Genomic DNA, 15,994 nt, shown 5'->3' on the forward strand with positions numbered 1-15,994 from the left:
TAGCCTTGAGCAAAAAGAAGCCAGGGACAGTGCTCAGGCCCTGAGTCCAAGCCCCAGGACTGGCAAAAAAAAAGGAAACAAAAAGTTTTGTTACACTAACCACTGGGACTCTGAGTGCTATAGCCTATTTTTTTTCTCACTGATCCTATAGGCATAAAAGAAATGTTTTGATTATTTTTTTCAATTTTAATTTTTTGAGATGAGGTCTCAGTAATGTAAGCCAGACTGCCTTGGAACTCATGATCCCACTGTTTCAGCCTCCTGAGTGTTACGATTGCAGATGTGTGCTAACATACCCAGATAAAATAAGTAGTTGAATGAATGACTAAGCTAGACGAGACCTTTGAATAGTGTTGTGATAGAATTTCTATTAAGGAGAGATGCAGACATGGTAGTCTGATCACAGGTATGTGAGAAGTTAGGGCCATATTGGATAGGGGTTTTTCTTGTTTTATTTACACAATGCACTGATTTACTAGATGCCTCTTACTTGAGGTGTAGAAACATTGATAGAAATTAAGGGAGTGTCGAAACCACTCCAAACCAACCAACCCTTAGCACGACCATTGGAATTTTGATTGGCCTTGCCACCTGCTTTCTATTTTCCAGATGAGGAACCAGAACCCAGATTATCTAAGGGAAAGCACTGACTAATGGAGTCTAAACTTCAGACACCTATCCACTATTTTACTATCAGGTGCTTTTTTTGCTCTACCATTCTTCTACCTTTACTACACTGGTATTAACAGAACAGGGGCTTGAGTCATTCTATACCAGTTATAGTCCTATCTTTACCATATATTACCTGTGAACTTTGGGGAAAATGTACTGAATATCCCTGTGCCTCAGTTTCCTCAGCTAAATATTCCATGATGAAGTGTCATGAGGATTTAATCAAGTATAAGTATGTAAAGCTCTATCAATATTGGTTGCTTGTTATTGCTGCTCTCTAGATCCTCTGTTGACTGGCGCTCAAGCCTCATGTTCTTGTTATACTCTCTTGCCCTTGGGAAATAAGGAATGTATTTTAGAACATAATCTGATATATTTGCAGATTATGTGGCCACAGGTTAATCACACTTCAAGGTCTAAGGAGAGATGGGCACTGCACGTAGTGAGCTGTTCTCTTCTTCTACTGAGTCTACTGGTGGGAGGGGACAGAAGCCAGGGGTTTCTCCACTGCTTATTCCATTTCTGCCATGGTTGCTAATTGCTCTGTGCCTGGTGTTCAAACTTTATCATCAGTTCAAAGACCTTGTGAGATAAGAGCTAGAGTCACCTACTTTTTAATTACTGAAACATCAGTCTTGTATATCCTAACCACTCACAACCTTCCTTCATGACACCAAACAGTACCTGTGTAGGAAGCAGAAGCAGGTGTTCAGAGATTCCTCTTGGAAAAGGCAGATGGAGGCGTTGAAGCCTCTCCTTGGTCTCAGCTTGTTTCTCTTCATAGGTCTTGATGTCATAGCTACCTTGATCTGAGAATGTATGTCAAGAAGAATAGTAGAGGGGGCTGGGGATATAGCCTAGTGGCAAGAGTGCCTGCCTCGGATACACGAGGCCCTAGGTTCAATTCCCCAGCACCACATATACAGAAAACGGCCAGAAGCGGAGCTGTGGCTCAAGTGGCAGAGTGCTAGCCTTGAGCGGGAAGAAGCCAGGGACAGTGCTCAGGCCCTGAGTCCAAGGCCCAGGACTGGCCAAAAAAAAAAAATTGTAGAAGTTTAGCTGGAAGTACATAAAAATATGAGTATTTCATTTTTATGTAAGGACTGACTTGCATTTGTTTTTAGATACATTACTTTAGAAAGCAATTTGTTTAAAGGCAAAGTAATGTAAGCATTACTTAGAAATGTTAGCAATTTTTAATATGATATATATATTGTTTCTATTTTTATTCAAGTTTAACATATATACAGTAATATGAGCATATCTTTCTCATTCTTTCTGGTAGCTGCTCTCTGGTCCCTCAGTGGCCATTAGCCTGACATCTAACAGCACAGATGAATGGTGCCTTATTTATCATTTGTACAAACAGAATCCCATAGTATGTGCATTTCTCTGACTTCCTTCACTCCATAGTATTTATGAGGTTCATCCTTGCTCAGAATTACATTCTCACAACTGCCTAATATTCCATTGTGTAACTATACCACTACAAAATGTCCATCTGTTGTGCAGCTGATAAACATTTGGGTAGTTTCTAATCTAGAGTGATTACAAGTATACTGGTACGATATTCTAGTTTATCTCTGGTAAGCATAAAATTATATATCAATTATACATGAAGAAGGAGAAATGCCCATTGCAGAGTTGTTGTACTTAGCTTTAGTACATTTTGCCAGAGTTCCAAGTGCTAGAAGTGATTTATACCTTACTAATAGTTGATGAGAGTTCTAGTGAGTCTATAAATACAAAGCTTGTTTTACAGTAAAACATATATAAGTACGTTAATTCAAACAGAATCTATTTAACCCTTTGGAGTACACTTTCTGCCCCCCTCCCCCCAGAATTCTAAATGGTTACATAACTTCTTGACGTCCATACTCCTTTAATCCAACCAGCCAAAAGTTTCTTTGAAAACATTGCCCATTCATTTATTCAACTAGAGTGTTGTGAGTGTTAATAGATTGGTGTTTGCAAAACAAACCCAACCTGTCCTGCAAAGCATAGTGTATACCAGAACCCTGAATGTGGCTAATATGCTAGCCCAACCTTTTCATAAACATCACATCTCTGGTGCTGTGAATGCAATTCAGAATTCCATTTTGGTAGTAAAGGAAAATGCTACATTGTCTCGCAAATTTTAGTGGAAGAAAACATAACTTTTAAAGTGATAAAGCATTTGTTAAAAGTACGTGTTAATTGGAACCAAAAGAACCAGAGAGGAAATTCTGAGCGCTTCAGGCCGCCCCTTGGTCTTTACAACTGTAACAACTGTTTCCCATATGTGAAACAAGGTACTTTGACAAGTGCTTTAATAATCTGTAAATGCTATTCAGATCGAATTTTATTCTATGGCTATCAGAGAGTGGAGAAGCTGACTTCAAGAAAAGGTATAAAGGATCAGGAACAATTTCCTATAGTTCCACCCCCTGATGCCAGAACAGGCAGAGCCCAGAAGATCCTAGTTTTTAGATGTCAGGTGAATTACATATTTTCGTTGGGCAAAGGCGAAGCTGAACCCTTTGTTAGGATCTCTCTCTCTCTCTCTCTCTCTCTCTCTCTCTCTCTCTCTCTCTCTCTCTCTTTCTCTCTCCCTCCCTCTCTCTCTTTCTCTTCTCTCTTCTCTCTCCTCTCTCGTTTCTCTCCTTTCTCCTCTCCTTTCTCTTCCTCTTCCCCTTCCTCTCTTCCCTTCTTTCCTCTCCATCTCTCCTTTCCCCCCTCTCCTTCCCCATCCCCCCTTTCCCCTCTTTTCTGCACCCCCCTTCTTTACCAGTCCCTCCAACCCGCCCCCCTCTCAAGCGGTCTCTTTTCTGCATTCAGGAACATTCTGACGGCGGGGTGGGGAGAGGGGGGGCTCTTCTGGGGTCCTACCTATCACAGCCAGTGTGCGGTGCTGAAAGTGGTAAGACAAGCCTTTGGGTACCAGGGCGACCCCTAAAGGTGAGTTGCTGGGTGTGGAAATTAGGGGTCCTAGACATGGGGGGTGGGGCATGCCTGGCTCCATGCCCAGCCTCCAAGGGTCGGCGATCAAGAGAGCGCACAGGCACCTGGGGGGCTCTGGCCGGGTGGGGTGAGTAGTGAGGCTCCCAGCCCTCAATCCGCTCCCCCCGCCCCTTCCTTACTGGAGCCCAGATCTCCCCGCAGGGCTTGGGCGGGCAGCGGGCGCCGGCGCTGGTTCACACCCTCCTCGCTCGCGCCCCGCCCGCTCCCCACCTCGGCGCCCAGCCTTGGCCGCGGCGGAGCGAGCGAGCGCAGGACGCGCCACGCCGCGCTGGGCAGCCCGGGAGCGAGCGGGACAGGGGCGGCTCCCGCTCGGCCGCGGGAAGATCGACGCGGCCCGAGGGAAAGCGGGCCGGGGCGATCACCCGGGCGCCTGCCGCCAGCCTGTCGCTGAGACAGACAGGTAAGCGAGGGGTACATCCCGAGAGGGCTGAACTCTTGGGTTCCCAAGCTCCTTTCCGCGTGGGAGGCTGGGTCGCAGCGCGTGGACCTGGAGGGGGACACGATCGGATGGGGGGGGGGGGCGCGGGTAGATGAACGCTCCCCTAGTTGGGCTGCTGCTAGAAGCCAAATCGGGGCCAAACGGGGAGCCCCAAGGCCCGCCTTCGGACAGTGGGAAACTGCGCCCTGTGGGAAAGGGGCTTCCGGCGATGATCGGGGGGGCACAGTGTGTACCTTGAATCTTTAAACACATCCAAACTGTTCCCATCCATCTGGGAGACTTGGGGGGACGGGGGGGGTGACCCACAAGTTTTACTCCTGCGGGCAGTCTAGGGGACACGACACTTGGGGACTCGGTGTGCTGCGACGGGCCAGTGGGTGCGGTGGTGGTAGCCAAGGAGCGCAAACGCACACCCCCGGGCTGGGCGCTGGGCGGGCGGCCGGGCACAACCCCACTGGGCGAAGTCCAGAACAGGTGGTCCTGGTTGGGCTGGGCTGGAGCCCCAGCCCAGAGCTCTGAGGAGACCACGGAGAAGAGGCCACACTCGGGGTGAGCGCGTTTATACAACGTGAAGGGCAGGGGGGAGACTTCATCCCCAGTCAATACACAGGTTTTCCTCTGGTTATTTTGGCAGTGGCACGTCTAGCCTGCCCTGTACACTCAGCTCCTCTAGGGATTCGAAGTGCTGATTCCATAAGTCTGGGGTGGGGGGTGGGGGGGGGTGGACCCCAAAGTCTGAATGTCTCCCCCAAGTTCCCAGATACAGCTAGCGCCTCATGGATCACACTTTATTTACATGGCCAGCCCCATAAAACTACTTTTGTCCAACAGGCTGAAAAAAAAAAAATCTAAGGAAAACTGGGAGACCGGAAAATGAGGTCCTAAGACTTTCCGACCCCATCTCTACTCCAAACATCCACATTGAAAACGAGGAAACGACTGCTACTCATTTAATCGCAAAAAAAATGCTTTACTTTTCTTACCAACTTGTTCAGCCACATGATCTGATAGCAGACCTGACTTAATGGACCTACAACCCACACTTGCTTTCATTGAACTTCTTACTTTTCGAACTAAGGGCCTCACATTTTCATCTTGCACCCTGTCTTGTAAATTATGTAGCTGATCTTGTCTTCTATTCCCCTTAGATGGAGGTAAAAACCATTTCTTTGGTTGAGCTTAGTGGGTGATGCTGAATAAAAAGTTAGTAAAGCCAGCCACCGATTGTGCCTCACAACTTTAATCTAGCTACTCAGGAGGCTGAGGTGTGAGGATCTGGGTTCCAAGCCAGCCCAGGCAGGAAAATCCTTAAGACTCTTACCTCCCATTAACAACCTTCCCCCAAAAAGCCAAAAGTGGAGATGTGGCTCAAGTGATAGAGCACTAGCCTTGAGCAAAATAGCTCAGGAAGAGAACCCAGGCCCTGAGTTCAAGCCACTGGCTTCAACTGACACCACACACACACACACACACACACACACACACACACACACACACACACACACACCACAGAGGTTTGTTAAGCTAGATATTGAAGTTGCTCACTTTGACTATCTTATATAAGCGAGCAACTCCAGTCATGTATGGGATGACAAAATCTATTGCTTCCTTAACATTAATTATTAGCATTGCATTAAGATCTCCATTGTAAGTAGACAATACAACTAAGTTTGCTCAAGTGTTTTGTAATTTAGTCGACAAAATATGTATTCTTTCCAAAGGATCTCTGAGCAGTCTTTAGTGTCTCATGAAATTTTGCTTAGTGAAATCTAAAATGAGCTGGACATTGCTTGGTTTGGGCTGCTTGTATAGCTCAAATGCAAAGCTGGAAAACAAAAAGTGGCCAATTTTTTGTAGCTATTCAGGGATATTGTTTTACAGGGCTTCAGCACCATGCCAACCCAGATCATATTCCCTTCTGCTTTTATCGTTCCCACATCCCTGCAAGGTGACTTTCATTAAAAGAGCAAATGTGGCTCCTGAAAAACACTGAAGAGAAGTAGGGTCAGCACCCATGTTTTGTCTGTGAATAAGTCTTGTCCCCAAAGCAAAGATTCCAGGTGTGTGTGCTTTTCTGGGAGGAAAAAGGGCTGGAAGTACAGGAAAGGAAAAAAAAGGGGGGGACTCTAATTATGGGTATGATTCTGTTTAGCAGAGGGAGAAAAAGGTTGAGAAATGGAATTTCATTGGCAGGAAAAGGAGATCCAGTGTTTTTGGTACCATGAACAGCCTTCCAGAAATGGTGAAGTGAGTTTGCTCAGGTATTGGGGAGCATTAGCAACGAAGCGGATTTTCCATAGCCCATGTGGTCATTCTAGACACTGAGGGTAGGGGTGGGGGGGGCATCACTGGTGCTTTGATTGCTCAGATGAATTTGACAAACACATTTCTTCCATTTTGCTTCCTGACAGTGCCAGGTTTCTTTCAAATACATGATGCAAACAAAGTACCAATGCCATTCAGTTTAAAAAAAAAATAGAGGCAGGGTGTTTCTGTAATAATGAATAGTTCCCCAAACAGATTCTGACTTCAAACCTGGTTTTTGTTATGCCTCACTAGTAAAGGCATATCCTATCTCAAGATAGGAAAAAAGTTCTTTGAAAATGTTTGTAGTTAAAACAATATGCACCCTCTTATTCAGTGTGGAACATATTTGGGTAGCATGGTATCAGGTGGTGTAGTTGAAACACTTAGGAAATGTTATCAAATAAATCCCCTCAAAGATTCTGGTGAACACTCTGTTCCATTTTATAAATTTACTTAATTCTTGAGTTTATTTCATGTTTTTGAAATCGTAATATACTTTATTCACACTAAAATCTATCCTCCTTAAAGTATACAGTTCTAGAAACACATAACCAGCACTAGTAACTACTGCATCAAACACAGAAGAATTCCATCATTCCTAAAATTTCCCCTTGGCCTTTTAGTCTTTGTATTCCCAGCTCCTGGAAACCACAGATTCATTTCCTGATCCTTTAATTTTGCCTTTTAAAACAACGTTCCAGGGACTGGGGATATGGCCTAGTGGCAAGAGTGCTTGCCTTGTATACATGAAGCCCTGGGTTCAATTCCCCAGCACCATATATACAGAAAACGGCCAGAAGTGGCACTGTGGCTCAAGTGGCCGAGTGCTAGCCTTGAGCAAAAAGAAGCCAGGGACAGTGCTCAGGCCCTGAGCCCAAGGCCCAGGACTGGCAAAAAAAAAAAAAAAAAAAAAAAGAATGTTCCATAAAATAGCTCAAATATGATGTAGACTTGAAACTGACCTCTTTTAGCTAACCTATTTGAGATTCTCTATATTGTTATGTTGATCCATATTTTTTTATTGCTGACTAATGTTCCACAGTGTAGTCACTAATTCTTGGTAATATGAATAAAGTCAGTATAAACATTTGCATATAGTTTTTGTACCATTTCACTCTAGTAAATACTTAGAAGATTGTGTTGTATAGTGAACTAACTATATAAAAAGACCCCCCAACTTGCCCCAAGTGTATGTTCCAGTTTCCTCCCTCTCTCTCTCTCTCCTTCCTTCCCTTCCTTTCCTTCTCCCTCCTCCTTCCCTTCCTCCTTCCCACCCTCCCTCCCTTCTTTCCTTCTTTCCTTCCTCCCTTCCTTCCTTCTACATCTTATCAGATGCTATACCACTGAGCTCTCTCCTCCAACCCTGGTTGGGTACCATTTTGCATCATCACTTGGTATTCTTGGATTTCTTTCACTTTAACCATTTCCATGGGCTTGTGATGGCATCTCTTGGTGATTTTAGTTTGCTCATCCCTGCTGACTAAGAATGTTAGACATCTTTTATGTGTGTTTTAGTCATTTGTTTGTCTTTTGTGAAGTGTGTGATCTTTTCATTTCCTCAATGTGTTTGATTATTGAATCGTAGGTTCTTCGTATGACTGGATACAAGTTGTCTGTCAGATATATGTATTGCAAATACTCTCTTTTCATCTGTGACCTGACTTTTGATTTTCCTACTGATATTTCTTTGAAGAACAGTCTAATTTTCACAGTCTAATATACCAAGTGTTTTTTTTTCTTCTATGGGTAGTATTCTAAGTAAGTTTTCTAATAAGTACTTGCCTATCCCAAGCTTTGTAAAAAAACAAAAAAACTCTTCTATGCTTTCTTTTGGATACTCTGTAGTTTTATTATTTATAGATGTCTGGAACTTCTTTTGAAGCCTTATTATCATTTGGCATTTGAACTCAAGGCCCTAACTTTGCTAGGCAGACTCTACCAATTGAGCTATGTGTGCAGCCTTTTAGTATTTCTTTGTTACTTGTCAGGTAGGGTCTTGAGTTTTTGTTCTGGGTAGGCTTTGTACCCCAATCCTTTGACCTAAAGTCACCTGCATAGCTGGGACCACAGGCTTATGCCACCATGCTGAGATCTTTTGTTGAGATGGGTTCTTGATAACTTTTTGCCCAGGCTCTTCTGAACCCCTCATCTTCCTGATCTCCACTTCCCAAGTAGCTGGAATTAGAGTTGTGAGCCACCATACCTGGCCTTAAACTTAAATTGTTTATGCAGTAAAGGTCAAGATTCACTTTTTCCATATAGACATCCAGTTGTTGCAACATCATGTGTTGAAAAGACTCTACTTTGCTTCCTCCCATCATGACCCTTCTACCCCTTTGTCAAAAATTATATATGTGGGCTTATTGTTTTTTATCTTTCCATTGTATTCCATTGACCTGTATGTCTATGTTATGTGAATACTGCTCTGCCAGTTTTAAGCATTCATAGGTGAACCTACACATTTGTTTGATTTTGTGTGCCACTCCTGGGGTTTCAACTCAGGGACCTGGCTACTATCCCTCAGCATTTTTATTTTTTTTTTTTGCTCAAGTCTAATGCTCGACCACTTGAACCCCAGCTCCACTTTCGGCTTTTTGCTGGTTATTTGGGGATAAGGGTCTCAAAGCCTCTTCTGCCCAGGCTGGCTTTGAACCATGATTCTCAAATCTCAACCTCCTGAGTGTGGCTAGGATTACAGGTGTGAGACACTGTGCCCACTGTTTTTACATGTGTGACTTTTAGTGACCTTCCTCCATTTCATCTTCTAATTACTATCTCATGGAGTAGAAACACTATTTGTTTTTGTGGCTCTGTCTTGTATTCAAGCCACCTTAGTCTTTTCAGTCGGCTTCTTAAGGTCGGCAACAAATGAATGTGAATGGCAACAGTATAGGGATCTCCCTCCCAATATTTTTACTTCATTTTTATTTTCTTATCTTCATGGCCAGACTTCCTTTTAGGATAATGTGCAGCAATAGGTTGTGATTTGGATGGAAATACTTCTGACATCTTACCATTTAAAGTGTTGTGTTGACTACAGAGTTCTGCTAGCTACTCTTATCTCTGAGCTGTTTCTTTTCATCTTTAGTCTAAAAACTCTTTCTTGTTCTATGTTGAAAGGGGTGACATTGATCATTGCATTGTTACATGGTAACTCCTTGTACAACGGCTTAAGGATAATTTTTTTTTTGGCCAGTCCTGGGCCTTGAACTCAGGGCCTGAGCACTGTCCCTGGCTTCCTTTTGCTCAAGGCTAGCACTCTGCCACTTGAGCCACAGCGCCACTTCTGGTCGTTTTCTGTATATGTGGTGCTGGGGAATTGAACCCAGGGCCTCATGTATACGACAAGGCAAGCTCTCTTGCCACTAGGCCATATCCCCAGCCCTTAAGGATAATTTTTTAATACAATTTTTTTCTTGTTGTACTTGAGATTTTTTTCCATTAAAAGACTAGCAGGTGTGTTGCTGGTCTTTCTGGCATTAGGGGTTCATATTTTGATCTCTTTGGAAAAGTTAGTATAGCAGTAAGTCAAATGACTTTTTTTAGATACATTAGGAAGAAACAGCCTTTGGAGATTCTGCATAATCTTCTCATTTGGGAGCTACCAGGAGTGGTAATGAGGGGAGAAAATACAGGGACAGTTTATGACACACAGATGCACACATGTGAGAGCTTTTTGATGTGTTTGTGTCTTTAGTTTTCAGAAATAGCTTATTTACTCCTTATAATGGCATTGTAATGGTTCATTTTAAGAGTTAACTTGGCTACTTGTAGAGATTTTACAACTTTTTTTGCTCACCATTCACATTGAGAAATGCATTTTAGATTTCAATCCAGTACAATATCCCAAAAATAATTAAAACAAAAGTCTCAACAAGTATTATGCATTTTCCCCATGTATAGTATATTCTGATAGTTTCTATTCTCTCCTATGCCAGTACCAGCAGGCACCTGGATGGCAGATGAAGGATTTTCTATGCAGTGGTAGTTCATATCCGTATTTAATATTACCATAGAAGGCAAGGAATTAGTTTAATAGACTTAAGGAGTTCAAAAGATAATAAATACCTTGGTACCTTGGTCTAGTTCTAGACCATAATAAGTCTCCATGGACCATCAGGATTGCCCAGAAATCCTCTGTATTTGTCTGGTGGGTTTGGTGCCTTCTCCATTCCACTTTCTTTTATTCCCTCTGCCCTTCCTCCTTTTGCTGCTGACTGGGTTTCTTGGATAGGAATCTCATCACATTCTCACCATTGCAGCTCATAACATGCCTACATTTGTACAAATGCTCACAGCCTTTCCCACTTGTGCAATTGTTACTGTGTCCGAGTGACTTAAAATGATAGTAGTTGCAATTGAGCTGGATGCTGGTAGCTCACACCTGTAATCCTAGCTACTCAGGAGGGCTGAAATCTGAGGCTTATGGCTCAAAGCCAGCTCGGACAGGAAAGTCCTTAAGATATATCCAATTAACCACCAAAAAGCCCAAAGTGGAGCTGTGGTTCAAGTGATAGAGTGCTATCCTTCTGCAAAAAAAGCTCAGGGACAGTGTCCAGACTCCAGAGTTGAAGCCCCAGGACCAGCACACACAAAAAAGAGAGACTTCTCTTCTGGGGTCTAGACTTCTCATTCTCTCTGTCTTCCCAAGGATAGGTTCTTTTGTTTTTACTTTGTCTTTGTTTAACTTCTTGGAACTGAAATGAAACTTTACAAACAGGTTGTAAAAGTGATCACAGCACATGGAATATCTGTACATGCTCTATCCGGGTTCATCCAATGTTAACATTTTACCCCATTTGCTTTATCATTTGCACTCTTGACTGTGCACATACTTTTTTTCCCTTGATCCATTAGATAATAAGTTACATACTTCATGGTCCTTTTACTCCAGAATACTTCAGTGTGAGTTTCCTAACAATAAAAATACCTCCGTAGTACTGTTATCAGTTCAGTAAATTTAACATTGATAAGATACCAGTATCTAATCTGCCATTACTATTCCAATTCTGACAATAGATCTGATAATATCCTTTACTCCACGTTTTTCCTTCTAGTACAGGATCTGGTATACGGTTATTCTTGTAGTTATTGTGTTTAGTTGCCATGTCTCTTGATATCTTCATTTAATCATAATAGTTATTGTTACTATTCCTAGCAGTATTATGGTTTAAAATCAGGGTCTTGTGCTTGCTAGCATGTGTTATTGCACTGGAACTGTGCCCCCACCCCTGCCATTTTTTGCTGTAGTTGTTTTTCAGGTAGGGTTTCACTTTTGGTTAAGGCTGGCCCTCAGACCACGGTGTTCCGTTCCTTCCCTCTTCAGTAGTTGAGCTTACAAATGTGAACCACCATACCTAGCGTGTTCTTTGAGATAGGCTCTTGCTAACCTTTTCCCCAGCCTGGCCTTGAATTTCAGGATTATTGTCATGAGGCATTTTGCTCTCATACATTATCAAGTTTCAAAGCACATCAGTGACATTCTCTCTTGCTCGTGGATAGAATTGAATGCAAAAAGGATCAATGTTCCTGCTAACACATCAAGCTCCTTTTTGTCTTGTGCTGGGTTTTTTTTGTTTTTGTTTTTGCTTTTTGGAATGTTCTCTCTGCTCTTTCTCCATCTTTATACAGCTAGTCTGGCATTCCAATATTAGTTTAGATATCATTTTTTGATGAGCTGATCTAAAACAGCTACTAAGTCATCTTTAATTTTCACTACTGCCTTTGCTATCTTTTCATTTCCTTATTTATTTATTTTTATTGTCCTCAGTCCTGTTTCTCCCTGTGCGCAGGGTCCATATCTTCATCTTCAGTGCTTAGAATGCTTGGTATATGTTAGCTATTCAGTAAATACTTGGTAAATGAATGATACATTTTAACTGTTTAATATGATTTTGAGCACATGGAAGATACTAAGTAAATGCCCTCTCAAGCACTGGGTCACAGGTATATTCCTGCTTTCAATATTCTGTTTTTCTCATTGTATACTTATGTGTCTGAAACTAGTCTAGAAACTTCTGATGAGGATAGGGGTCTGATGAAGAGGTTTGCGTTTCTGTTAAGGTTTTAATTATTAGGGTTTGCAAACAAAAGGAAATGGTGTTTTATTAGGGGAAAATGATAGAATTACAGAGATTACTAGTGTAACGTTTTTCAATGAGGAATCTTTCTCGTCTTCCTAAATATAAAGTTAGTTTTCATATTTTAAAAAATTGGTATGAGACAGATTATGGTTGCTCATGCCTGTAATCTTAGCTGCTCAGGAGGCTGAGATCTGAGGATTAAGATTTGAAGCCAAGGGCTGGGGATATGGCCTAGTGGCAAGAGAGCTTGCCTCGTATATATGAGGCCCTGGGTTCGATTCCACAGCACCACATATACAGAAAACGGCCAGAAGTGGCGCTGTGGCTCAAGTGGCAGAGTGCTAGCCTTGAGCAAAAAGAAGCCAGGGACAGTGCTCAGGCCCTGAGTCCAAGGCCCAGGACTGGCCAAAAAAAAAAAAAAAAAAAGATTTGAAGACAACACAGGCAGGAAAGAAAAGCCAGAAGTGGAGCTGTGGCTCAAGTGGTAGAGCACCAGCCTTGAGAGAAAACGTTAAAGGATAGCACCCAGCCCCTGAGCTCAAACCCCAGTACAAGCGCAGGAAACAAATGCTATGTTTACCTTGGGAATGAAGCATGTAAATTATCTGAATGCTCCATTTTGGAGGACTGCATGTGAATGTTAAGGTAGGAAGAAAGGGGGTTGCATACGAACTAATTACTGTTCTCCTTTGTTACTGGCATAATTGACTGTCCATTTCAGAGTGAACTATGGAATCACACAAGCTACCAGCTATATGCATTATTAGAATCTGGTGTCTGATCTGAAATCCATGAACTGAATATAGAGATGGAGAGAAAAATTGGGAAGTTGTAGACCAAAGTGGTTTCACTTTTAGGCATTGTTTGAAGCAAAGCAATGTTTTGCTTTTGGTTTTTGAAGCAGAATTGAACCCAAAGACTTGTCTTGTGCTTGGCCGCCTCATGGAATTACTTTCCAGTGTCTGGCTTTTCTTTTGGATGCCTTTTTTTTTTTCTTGCGGCAAGATAACAAGTGAGAATTTCTGTAGCGGATATGGTATCAAAGCTTCCAGGAATCATCACAGATGAAATCTATTAGTGACTTTGTTGTCTAGATGATTAACTTTCTGACAGAGTATACAACATGTTTTGAAGTTTTGGGAGAAACCATTGCCTTTGACCCAGTAGGGCCTGGTTTTCTGACTTTGGCCAAAGGCTTGGTGTATCCTCAGTTTAATATGAGTCAAAAGCTGGGTGCCATTTTTCACCCTCAGGATATTTATCAGCTCTGCATCACCATTAGTCATTGTATTTCTAGTATCCTCCTTTTATGAAGTAGGCAATATGTCAAGCAGCACCGCATGGACATTTTTTAGAAACTTAATTCTAGACGTCTCATCTGTGCAAGTAGCCTGGGTATGTGTACATATGGCTTTTTAAGTACATTTAATTAATTAACTTTGAAGTTAAAAAAATGAAACATAGTGTACCATTGAGAGCGCATTTTCACAAACAGTCCCTAGATCGAGAATCAGAACATGAGCAACTCCCAGAAGCCCTCTTCATGAACATTCCAGTACTACTGTCCTAAACTGAATACCATAGTTTAGTTTTGTTTATTCTTAAACTACACACACACATACACACACACACACACACACACACACACACACACGAGCCCTGAAAGAATGTCTGCTTCCTGCCACTAGGAGCTGTTTTTCAGATTCCTCCATGGTTTTGCATGTAGTTGTGGTTGGGTCATCCTTGCTGCTCTGTTATGCTTCACTGTGGGACTCCACAGGTCATCTTTCTGCTGTTAATGAACCTATGATTTGTTCCCAGTTTCTATTTAGACATAGTGCTGTGGAGCAAACACTTACATATATTTTAGTGAACATATATGTACATTACTACCCAGTAAATACCTAAATGGATGCCTTAAATATGCTTTACACCGTTGTTATTTAATTATCTTCACATCTGGCTGCAATCACATTTAGATCTTTAAACATAGCTCATATGTTTGTATCCATATACAATGTTGAGACTTTTTCATAGCTTGAATTACATTCTTGCATCCGAATTTTTTTTAGTTTTACTATTTTATTTTATTTCAATTATTATTATGAAGGTGATGTACAAAGTGGTTACAGTTACATAAAGAGCACATTTCTTTTTGGACAGTGTTATTTATCCCTTCCCTCTCTCTCTCCTGGTTTTTCCTCTTGTCCCCACCCACAAGTTGTATAGATCATTTTCAACATAGTATCTAGTAGGTACCATTGCTGCACTCACCCCCCCTTTGTCCCTCCATTTCTGTGCCCCACTTACCATCTGAAAGATACATAAATGAACAAAGAAAAAGAAAAGAAAAGCAACAAAGTCAAAAAACCTCTTGTATCCATTTGCATCCACATTTTTTTGCTTTTTAAAAAATGAGTCTATTTCTTTGCTCTTTTATTCCTTCATCAACTATACATACACACACACACACACACACACACACACACATTTTTTAAGGCTCACACCTGTAATCCTAGCTACTTGGGAAGCTGAGATCTGAGGATCACAGTTCAAAGCCAGCCCAGGCGGGAAAGTCCATGGGATTATAATCTCCAATTAATCACCAGAAAACCAGAAGTGGCACTACGAATCAAGTGATAGAGCACTGGCCTTGAGCAAAAAAGCTCAGGTACAGCGCCCAGGCCCTGAGTTCAAGCCCTATGACCAACCAAAGAAGAAAAAAATCCACCATTTTTTAAAGTCCTAAGAGTTTGGGCCTTCTTTTTCTTTTCATTATTTATGGATTTAATTTATTTTTTAATTAAAAATGTATTGTAAAGATGATGTACAGAGGGGCTACATTTATATATAATACAGTTTATATAAGTCAGGTATTTAGTATATTTCATTTTGAATAGTGTCACCCTCTCCCTCATTTTCTCCCAGTTTTTCCCTCCAACCTCCCCCCCCCAGTGTATAATTCATTTCCAACATAGTGTCTAGTGAGTGTGGCTGCTGAATTAGTTCCCCCTTTGTCCCTCCATTTCTGTGTCCCCTTACCCTCCCAAAGACAGATAAGTGAACAAACAAGACAAAAGGAAAAGAAAACAACAAAAAGGGGAAAAAAGCTCATTTCCATTTGCATCTGAATTTTTTGCCTTTAAAAAAAAGAGTCTATTTCTATGCTCTTTTATTCCTTTATCGACTATGTACATAAAACACCATTTTTAAACTCTTAAGCACTTTGGTTTGCTTTTTCTTTTCCTGCAAAATTCTCTCTGGTCTCACTCGGTCTCTTTTTCTTTGTCTTTCTTCTTTATTTTGAGAAAAGAAATTCTCCTGAAACTCTCAAATACTAAGACATTGGTTCACTACCTGAATGTTCTTACAGTGGTATAGGCATATGAGACACAGAGTCTGCATTTTACCAAGGAAAAGAGGGGGGAAAAAGAGGTGAAGGAAGAGAGAAGTATATAAAAGAGGTTTGGAAAAAATCTAAAGTATGCTTTCA

At 41.8% G+C, this 15,994-nt stretch overlaps 1 protein-coding gene across 1 annotated transcript in view; it reads left to right on the forward strand.

Moving 5' to 3' along the window:
- Positions 1-3,907: 3,907 nt before the first annotated feature.
- Positions 3,908-15,994, forward strand: part of Adgrg2 (adhesion G protein-coupled receptor G2) — a 108,922-nt gene continuing 96,835 nt past the window's right edge. Inside the window, exon 1 of the mRNA XM_048336882.1 lies at positions 3,908-4,072. The gene's annotated coding sequence lies outside the window, so the exon portion shown is untranslated. The remainder of the gene's footprint in view (positions 4,073-15,994) is intronic.

This window comes from Perognathus longimembris, chromosome 28 (assembly GCF_023159225.1).
Source record: "Perognathus longimembris pacificus isolate PPM17 chromosome 28, ASM2315922v1, whole genome shotgun sequence".
NCBI lineage: Eukaryota > Metazoa > Chordata > Mammalia > Rodentia > Heteromyidae > Perognathus > Perognathus longimembris.